Raw genomic sequence first — 10,323 nt, 5'->3', positions numbered from 1 at the left:
ATTCTGACTGTTCCCTCTGCACAGCCGTCACCAGCCACCACCCCCTTGCTCACCTACCACCCAGGACCAACTGTGTACCCTCCTAAGCCCAAGCAGCCACTCTGTGCAGCCCTGTCCTCTGACCTACACTCCCGAATCCTTTCATCCCTTCCTAAATGCACACCCTTCACTAAAACCTGCTCCCAGCCCTGCTCACAGGCTGAATCTCTTGAAGGACATGAAGAGAGAAGGGGGCCAGAGGTAGGATATTCCAAGAGCAGTACCTCTGCAGAGGTAAAGCCTTGCAGAGGCATCCAGTGGGCAGGGATAGATGCCACGGTGTGTTCCTGCATGCCTTCACACTGTGAGCCATGCTCCAGCCCCTCTTTGGGGGCAGAGGTTGGGATCTGGCTGTCAGGGTGCTTGCAACTGGGAGGAGAGGATGGCTGAGGACAGAAGCTTCTCTTGCTGACCTCCTTCCTTCCAGCCCTGTGCAGGAAGAGAGCGGGGATGGGGCTGCCATAGAACCGAGCCTCTTGTGCCAGCCTAGCATGGTACATGCCCAACACATCCCCAGGGAACCCACCAGGTCCCAGGTTTGCTGAGTTATTGAGCACACTCCTGCCCAAGAAACCCAGCCAAATTCCCTGGGTCCAAATGGACACCAAGGGAGCTTCCTCCCTAGGGAGAAGAGAGCCATAGCACACACTGGATGTTTCAAAGCATGGGGAATACAAGACACAAAAGGCATCAGGAGGGGAAAAAACCATCTGCCAGAAACAGAGTGATCACCAAGCATTGTTTGAGGTCTAGCAGCAGACCTCAATCTGGCAGATGCAGATGATGAGATTGTTATTAAAATGCAGAAAAGACAGAGATTCTCAATAAATCTGCCTGTCCAGCATTTGGAAGGAAGCAGGATGCAGGGCTGATGGCACAGAGATTGAGAGCACTTCCATCTTCTGTCAGTAACCAAAGAGGATGTTCAGCAACATCTGTCAGAGATGGCTCTTGTTAAATCCTCAGGCCTGGAAAACACACACTCAGTGTCTTCAGAGAGAGAACTGAGGAGGGATCGAGCTTGTAGTGGTGTTTGTTTTTTTTTAAATACTACCATACCAGAGGAATTGCAGAGGTTCTTCCTTCCCATCCAGTCCTGGCACATCCTTCACATCCCTCCCTCCTTGGAGAGGCACCTTGCCAAGGCCATGCTGAGATTCAACGAGGGCCTGTGGTCTGACCTGACTAAGGACCCCAGCACCTCCTCACCATTTGCTGGGCCTGTTTCTCTTCCAAACTGGCACCTGACCCAACGTTCTCTGATCTGTGCCCCATGGAGCATCATCTTCTCACACCAGGCTTCAGCAGAGCTAGAAGAGGCATCAAGATTCCTGGACTCAGATGAGCCCTCAGATTTGAACTTCCCTTGGATACTTATTTCCCCTGGGCAAAATTACCCAGGCAGCAGGGTATCAGGTGATGGGAACTCATCTGATGTGGGAGCCCCCTTGGGAGACTCCTTTGTGTTTGGGAAGCTTTAAGGGGTCTCCAGAAGGAGACCAAATGAGCTCTTTATGCCCTGCATGGCTTGGCACAGGCACGAGCTGCTCATATTTTTTCTGCAGTCACAACGAGACCCTGGTGACATCCCTCCACTCACAGTGGTTCAGGTTTGAAGGAGCAGTGACAGATTTCTGCATACACACCACCAAAGCCAGGCTCCATCTGCAGCTCGTGCTGCAGCTGATGCTGCTCCAATCCCAACTGTTTACACACTCCATATCTACGCACACTGGGACCCAGGTCTGATGCCTGCACTGAAGAGACTGCCCTTGATACCACAAGGGTGGCCACCATGCCTCTCTGTCTGTGAGTCACCATGGCTCACTGTGACAGATGGCTGTCACAGCATCGCGGGTGTAGGGACTGGCAGGGCACAGGGGCAGGACTGGCAGACAGGAGAGGATCAGGGAGCACACATTGCACCACTCACGTGCCAGACTCCACATTTCAGCTTCTCTCGCACAAAGTTGTAGCAGGAAGCCTGCCCAGGTGGAATGTGCAGCCCTGGCAATACCCACAGCCCACGGAGCACCCAGAAAGGAGGGAAGGGCAGTGATGGAGCTGCTCACACACAGTCCTCAGGTGGGAAGAGAACAACCCCTGGCTGCAAAGAAGTGATTTGTGGCTCACTCTGATGGACCCCGGGACTAGGGGAGGCAGAAGGCCTTCTGCAGTGGTCTGCAAGGACACAGGGGTGGCCCTCTGCACTGGGAGCTCTGCTCCCACCCTCTGCTCCACCTCTGAAAGGACCAGGAGCTCTTCCCTGAAATCTCTGGGTTGGTTCTCACAGCATGGCTCTTCATCTCACTGAAGGCAGCAGTAGCTGCTTGCCTGGGTAAATCCAGGCAAGTTGGAGCATGCATCAGGAAGAAAAAGCCAGGCAATGTCTTCCAGGCTCCTGCCAGCCCAGCAGAGAGCTATGTGTGTCCTCAGCCCTTGTCTTTCCCGCTGGGCCCAGGGAGCCGCTTTGGCTGAATGCTGGGTGCTTCTGGTGCTCACCCGCAGCTGGGGACAGGAGCCCTGTTTGTCAGCTGGGCCAAGAACAGGAGATAGGACCTTCCATGGGTTTAGAAGGGCTCATGCCACATCCTCCTGGCAAACCTTCCCCTCTAGTTTAACCCCGGGTGGTGTGGGCACAGCACAGCATCCCCCAGGCAGCAGCTTCCGGTGACTCAGAGGAGAAGGTCTCTGCTCCTGCACGCTCCTGGATTACTCACCCCCAGGTAACTGCTGAATCTGACACTTGCACACGTATCACTTGAGTCAGGCACTGGGTTGGCTGCTTCCCCTGATGCCAGCATCTCCTCTGGCTTGCCAGGAAAGACTGCAGCTCCTTCAGTCTCCACATATTTCTTCCACAGTTTCAAATAAAAGCCATTCCCAGGAGCTTTTAAATGTCTGTTAGTGACTGCAGCTCCTTCCCTTCCCAGGAGCACCCCACATACCCCCCGTTGTGCAGCACAGCAGGGACCAGGAGGATGTTATATCTGCCGGGTGAGATCCCAACTTCCCTCAAGGTCTGGGTACAGCAGGAGACACAAAGACTGGAAGGTGAGAACTGTGATACCAGAAATGCCTCCTGGCAACCAGGGAGTTCCAGACTGATAAATGACACATCTGTTTTCTGCAAATGAACAAAAATTGGCACACGAAGGAGGAAACTGGCATCGTTAGGGGACAGATGGATAAATATGACATAGTGGAGAAGAGTTGACACGGCTCTCTTGCAGCAAATTTCTTTTCTCAAAAGCTAGCAGCTTTCTTGGTAAAAGCTAGCAGGCCCCTGAGGTGATCCAGCAGAGAGAGGTATCTACATTTCCACATGCAGATCCTTTGATGAGATGAGGACAGTGGCAAAATCTGCAATAATACTGAATTAATCTGGATATTGTGGACGAATGCTAAGAATTGCAGGAGGACTTTGAGAGGCTGAGCAACCTGGCAATAAAACGAGACAAAAGCCAGGGTCAGGAAACTGACACACATGGGGAAACCAAGCCCAGGCTCATGTCTAACATGTCGGGCTCTGGGACTGGGAGATCTGACAGTCTGTAAAACTGTCCCCTCAGCACTCATCAGAGGTCAAAACTGCAAAACTCCATCAAGCTGATAGGAAGGGTGAGGAAAAAGGAGAGATGACATCAGAGTTGCCACTGTTCCCTGGTCAGTCCCAGCCTGTGTGTGATCGTTGTTCCCCCTTCCCTAGGATACAGTGAACCTGGAAAATGTACAGAGAAAGATGACAGGATGATCCAGGGCCTCTGCACATGGAGCACGTGAAGGGCAGGAGATCTTTGGCATGGAAAAGAGACAGTTGGGGTCACAGGACAAAGATCTGCATGGCTGGGGAAGTTGGGGAGAGATAGGAATATCGGGGATAACACAAGGAGGAGATAACGAACAGCAGCCCTCCCTGCTGGGGCCCACTGCAGATGCTACGTGGCTTAGGGACAAGACCAGACAAATCCACAGAAAAAAATCCATAAATACGAACACATACTAAATACAAGGACTTGCACAAGGAGCCTTGTGAGTATTTAGAGGCAGGGATTGTGTCCTGGGGAACTGTTGCAACACATTTGCACCAGGAGGCCATCAAAACCTGGGCAGGATATGCCCAAAGCATGTGCTTTTACCAAATGGAGCAAATTCCTGCAGACACTTTTTGCAGCTCCTCAACCTTTCTGTCAAAAAAAAATCATTATGCAGTTGACAGTATAATGAAGGCCATGCTAATTGACCAAAAGAAGAGGTGACAACTCGCTGAAAGACATGTGCCAGCTCAGAGCCAGACCCATTAGTCATAGCCTCAGCCATGCCAAGCCCAGTCCCTGACTCTGCTCTCGGTGCTGACGGCCCTCTGCACATCACAACTGCTCTGATGCGGTCCGTTATTTCATTAACACTTCACCGAGGTGTGGAGAGCTGTGGGGAGCTTCATTTCCACAAATCCAGGTGCAGCATCCCAGAGACAGGTCAGCAAGAGAGATGGGTGTCAGAGATGAGCGAAAAGTTACTTCAGGACTGACACCCAGAGGTAAAAAATGCTTCTTTCACTGACGAATTCCAGGTTTGAGGGAAATTCTCAAACAAGCACCATGTAAACTCTTCAATGTTACTTTTTTTTCTGCAAAATCATTTTGCATGGGCTCAAGCCCTGGAGAGCTGAATTGTCCCTAGTTAGTGCCCATGGAGACAGGGGAACCAAGACACAGCATCTCTCTGCAGCTGCCTTCAGTATTTCCCCAGCAAAACCAGGATCATGGCAGGAAAACCTAATGACAGATGCTGTGGCAACAGCTCTATTATATCATGCAAATCACATGGCTTCATCCAGCCACCCCCTTCCATGCTCTGCCCATCCAGGCAGATGCTCTCAGGGCTCCAACCGTAGCACAAATTTAATCCCTTTATTGCTGGACCTCTGTGGGGTTTTATTTGCTCCTACCAAGGGGTTTGACCCTGCAAGGGCACAACAGTGTCCAAGTGGGATAAAATGCCTGAATTCCTCCTCTGAACGAACAAAGGAAGCAGGACCAGCTGGGAGAGCACAGATCTGAACTCGATAGCAAGTGGAAAAGTGGAATTGATTGGAGCCGCCTGCACTCATCGATCTGAGGATGAGAAAACTAAGGAGCTGGAGCATTTGCAGCTCAATCAGAGCGACCTGCTGGTAGGGGCCTCTGCTGTGGGGCTGGCAGGGGACCTGAGTGCCCTGGGAAAGTGTTAATGGTAAGTTTGATTAATTCAGCTGCAATGGCCATGCTCACACAGCTGAGTCCTTCTCCAGACAGACTTGCTGACTTTACATTGCCTGTGGGGTGTGAACCACCCTGGCATCCCCTTATATCTCTTAATAGGGTTGTCATCAGCCATCAAGAAGATGGGCTCGGTGAACAAGAGCAAAACAGCAGCCATTCCTTCTACGGAGAGAGGATCAATTGCTTTTGCCACCAGACCAGTGTCTCTGAAAGGGCTGAGAGGCAGAAAATGAAGCTGAATTGAGAGAGGAGCTTAAGAGGTGCAGAGGTGAGGGCTGGCAGGCCACCTGGCAGCACGTGTCTGCCTGTTTTCTGCCCACGCAGCAGCACAAAGCTGGGTTAAGAGGTGGCTGTGTGAAGGCCATAAATCCCTCTGGCAGGAGGAGGCTCCTGCTGTGCACAGACAAAGGCAGAGCAAGAGCTGGGGCTGGCAGCTGGAATCAGGCAGGGCACACACGAACACATGGAAGCATTTATCTAGGGCTGCAGGGTGGCTGGTTCTCCCCTGCGACACTTTTGTCACATCCCATCTTCAGCTGGATGCTGGACACACAAGGAAAGGGCTCAAGAAGTTGCTCCAGGTTCTGTGTTCCCTGGGGGTCAGACAGGACATACATTTTTGTGACTATTTTCCTTGATTTCTGAGTCTTGGAGCCAGGCAAAGGGATCCCAAAACATAACCTAGCAGAAAATCAGTCTGTTGTAGCCTGTTTACTTTCCCTTCCAGTCTTCTTACTGGAAGATGTCCTCTGAAGTTCAGGCTTTAGAAGAAACAGGACCATCTCATGTGCTACTGTGGGCTCATAAAGCCCCTGGAGAGCATCACAGCTGAACACTCACCTCAAGAAATGCTTGAGCCCTTCTCCTTCAGTCCTCGGTGCACATCTCATGATCTAGAATCACAGAATGGTTTGGAATCAAAGAAACCTCAAAGCTCATCTTGTTCCACCCCCTGTCATGGGCAGGGACACCCTCCACTAGACCAGGTTGCTCCAAGCCCCATCCAACCTGGCCTTGAACACTTTCAGGGGTGGGGCAGCCACAGCTTCTCTGGGCAACCTTTGCCAGGGCTTCACCACCCTCACGGCCAACAATTTCTTCCCAATATCCCATCTAATCCTTTAGGCACAGGAAGGGGCTTTAAGGTCTCCCTGGAGCCTTCTCTTCTCAGGCTGAACAACCCCAGCTCTCTCAATCTTCCCTCATAGCAGGTGCCCCTGTGCTCCAGTCCTCAGACCATCTTTGTGGCCCTAGGAGAAGATGGCGAGGTGGATGGTGGGGACAGCACGAGCTCAGGTTGTTTGCAATTGCCTCCCAGTTCAGGTGTGCTGTCCTTCACTCCCAAATCTCGCCTAAACCTTCACCTCCAAAATTATCCCATCCCCAGGACATTTCCCTGCTCTTGCTTCAGCATCCAGCTCTGACTCAGCAGAGAGACATCCATCCTGCCTCCCCAGCATCAGCACTGCTCCTGGGGCTGCTTTGGGGATCCGGGATAAAAAGAGAAGGTGGTGGGGATCCTTCTTCCTCCCATCTGCCTCCTTGAGACCAGGAAAGGAGGCTAGGGGCTGCCCCAATGAGGGAACAGCTGGAGGGGCAGAGCAGCCAAGACAGCCGTGCAGTAATGAATTGCTTGTCCCTGTGCCAGCCACAAGATTTATGTTTATGCCATGAGGTGGACACATCTGGGCACAGCAGCACTCTCTGCCTGGCTGCATGAGTGTTCTGACATTGCAGGCACCTTTAAAATCCCACTGAATTCAACCCACAGGTATCAGAGGGCTCAGAGAAAAGGCACTGAGGGACAGAGCAGGGTGGGAAGAGCAGAGGAGCCTGCCTGGAGCAGCCATTCTGCCTGGGTGCTCAGCAGAGCCTGAAAGGATCAGGTCACCCAGCAGACAGATGGGTCCGTCAATGTTCCCACAAGCTCATCCCTTTTCCTCCATGCTGTCTGAACACATCTTGGCAAGTTTGAACCACCCAGACAAAACCACATAGCAAAGGGCTGTTGAGGTCCTGACAACCTGGCACAATTTCCTTAGGAGTGGTCATAGCCCAGTTCTTTTGGGGAGGGTAGTTTATGGCCAGGAAGCTGTGAGTGGCAACAGCTTCATCCCTCCTTCTCCTCTGCACTTGCCAGGCCCCCCAGGACACTTATCTCTGTGTCCACCCGCACCTTCCTTCTCCATTCTGTGTTTGGCTGACTTCCCTGTATCGCTGCAGCGTTATCTCAGTCATGCCTGTTCCAGCAATTGAGATCATTGTGATTCTGTCATCTCCCTGCTTCCAGAAACATCTGCCAAGCTGCCAAAGCAGGAGCCTGGCTGCCTCCTCCCTGCCACCGAGGAATCCCCCAGTGCATTGCTGTGGGTTCTGTGTCCCCACTAGCCATGGGCAGCATGTCTTGCCAGGGGGAGCTCCACATCTCCACACTGTCCCACCATCTTCCGTGGTTCACACCTGTTCTGACCCAACACAGCAGATGTCCAGGCCAGCATGGAGCTGGGCGTGTCCCTTCACCCTGGACGCAGCCCGGCTCATGGCATTGTGACAGCATGGAGGAGGGCACAAGGACCTTCTGCCTTCACAAGCATCTTCCATGCAAAGAGACCCACATGCACACCAGTGCCCACCAGAGCACACCAGCAAACTGCTGAGGGCAGGATGACAGACACAAACAAAGGGAGGACACAAAAGACTATTCTGTCTTCCTCCACCACTCCGAGCTCTTTTGGGCCGGATATGAGCAAGATGAGCTCAGGATGGCAGGAGCAATTACTTCATGGAGTAATCAAGGTGCACAGGACCTTCTTCTGGTTTACCCCAAGCCTTAGGAAGGCTGTTTTAGCTTCAGGATTTGCCAGCTGCAGCAGATACCCAAGGATGGATGTGTTGCAGGGACATCCCCCTGCCCAGCATAGTTGTAGAGGACCCCTGCCTCTCCCTGCACACACCCCCACCCCCCACAAGAGGTGCATGCATATGACAAGTAATGAGGTCATGGCACACACAGGAGCCTAGTTTTCCGTGACCAGCTCCTCCCAGGGGATGAATCATTCAGGCCATCCCAGTGCCTTGAAGTGCTGTGATCGCTCTAAAAATATTTTCTGTCAAGAAATCCTTTTGATTGCAGGTATTTGGAATTCTTTGTGTACCTGTGATAATGAAAGAGCTTCTAATACTGGGAGCAGTGGGGAAAGCAGCAGCAGTGGTGAGGACAGTCATTAACTATTGATATGTGTTTGAGCAGGGAGAATGAGGAGCCGCGGCACAGACTGATTTCTGCTGCTGTTTGGGCACAAGGACCATTTCCTTAGTCCTTCTCTTCCTCTCCCGTCCCTTTGCACCCGGTAGTTTGTTAATCCTGCGGTCAGGAGAAACTTTACTCCCTGAGAAACACGCGGGGGGGTGAGAGGTGGGGGTTACTGCGTGGGGAATGAGGTTGCCTGGAGACAGTAAGGGTGGAGATGAGGGGTGGGATGAGGAGAAGGATAGGGTAAGAGCTGGGCGTGAAGGGGTCCAAGGTGAACACTGGAAGCAGGGTCAGGGTCAGAGTCAGGACAGGGAGCAGAGCCAAGGGCAGCGGGTGAAGGTGAGGGCGTGAACGCCGCAGCCGAGGTGGAACACGCCCCGACACCGGAGGCTGCGCCTGGGAGAGGCTGAGGGGCGTCAGCACACGGGGGCCAGCCCGGGCCAGGGATGGCGGGGGCAGGCGCAAGGCGGGGATCCTGCCCCGGGTCCCTCACGGGCTGCCCCGGCCCCCGCGGACCCGGAGAGCGGCTCCGGCCCTGCCCCCGCAACAAAGGCTGAGATCTGCCCGGCACTGCCACGCGTCACTGCCGGCAGCGCCAAGAGCCGCCGTGGCGGCCCGCCCGCCCAGAGCCCCGGTAGCGCGCCGTGATCGTATAGTGGTTAGTACTCTGCGTTGTGGCCGCAGCAACCTCGGTTCGAATCCGAGTCACGGCATCGCCCGGCGATACCACGGCATACGGGCTCTGCTTTTTGCCGCGGCTACTTTGGCTCATTGAAATTTAGTTTCATTATTATTTTACTATTTTGTAATTCTTATTTGTTTATATTAATGCTTATATTTGCTGCTTTTTTACTTTTTAATTTTTATATCATATTTCATTTTATATTCTTTATTGTATTCTATTTTTGAACTTATTTATTTATTTATTTATTAAATTTACATTTCTTTCGTCATCGAATTTTATTTTTATTTTAGTTTTTTCTATTATATTCAATTTTAATATTTAATTTTTTTTATATTATATATTCTTTTTCCATTTAAACATTTGGTTATTTTATTATATTTACTTTAATTTTTTCATTTAATTTTTCTATTATATTTTATTATATTTTTCTTAATTTAACTTTTTAATTTAATTTTTATTTCAATTTTACGTTGTGTGTGTATTCGTTTCCTTTCCCTTTCTTTTCGTTTTATTTTGTTTTAATTTTAATATTAATTTTATTATTTTATGTATTATATCTCATTTAATGTTATTTTATTTAATTTTATGGCAGTTTATTTTGTTTCCCGTCACTCCAGTCCCTCTCCCCGCGGAATCTCCGCGCTGGGCGGGTCCGACCCCGCAGCCCCGCTGGGGGAAAAAAAAAAAAAAAAAAAAAAAAAAAAAAAAAAAAAAAAAAAAAAAAAAAAAAAAAAAAAAAAAAAAAAAAAAAAATCCACACCAGGAGAAAAAGTGAAATATCGGTGCAACGCCTCAAAAGACCCTGCGGATTCAACGGTCCGCGGGAGATGGAAAATGTTAAAAGTCGAGCCCGTATGCCGTGGTATCGCCGGGCGATGCCGTGACTCGGATTCGAACCGAGGTTGCTGCGGCCACAACGCAGAGTACTAACCACTATACGATCACGGCGCGCTACCGGGGCTCTGGGCGGCTGCCGTGCTTTGGCGGCTCTTGGCGCTGCCGGCAGTGACGCGTGGTGGAGCCGGGCGGGGCCCTCCTCTCTTGCCTCCGAGAGTCTTCCCAGAGAGGCCCGTTTGTGTCGC

At 51.3% G+C, this 10,323-nt stretch overlaps 2 non-coding genes across 2 annotated transcripts; one reads left to right on the top strand and one right to left on the bottom strand.

The window, feature by feature from the left end:
- The first annotated feature begins 9,197 nt into the window (after positions 1-9,197).
- Positions 9,198-9,269, top strand: TRNAH-GUG. The gene has a single exon. It is a non-coding gene; the product is annotated as a tRNA-His (tRNA).
- An 848-nt stretch (positions 9,270-10,117) lies between these two features.
- Positions 10,118-10,189, bottom strand: TRNAH-GUG. The gene has a single exon. It is a non-coding gene; the product is annotated as a tRNA-His (tRNA).
- Between the last annotated feature and the right edge of the window lie 134 nt (positions 10,190-10,323).

This window comes from Empidonax traillii, unplaced genomic scaffold (genome assembly GCF_003031625.1).
Source record: "Empidonax traillii isolate 1590-97213 ecotype Southwest subspecies unplaced genomic scaffold, ASM303162v1 scaffold12:size2584012, whole genome shotgun sequence".
Taxonomy (NCBI): Eukaryota; Metazoa; Chordata; class Aves; order Passeriformes; family Tyrannidae; genus Empidonax; species Empidonax traillii.
Note: the sequence above shows the minus strand (reverse complement) of the source record. Positions and strands in the feature narration are given on the sequence as shown.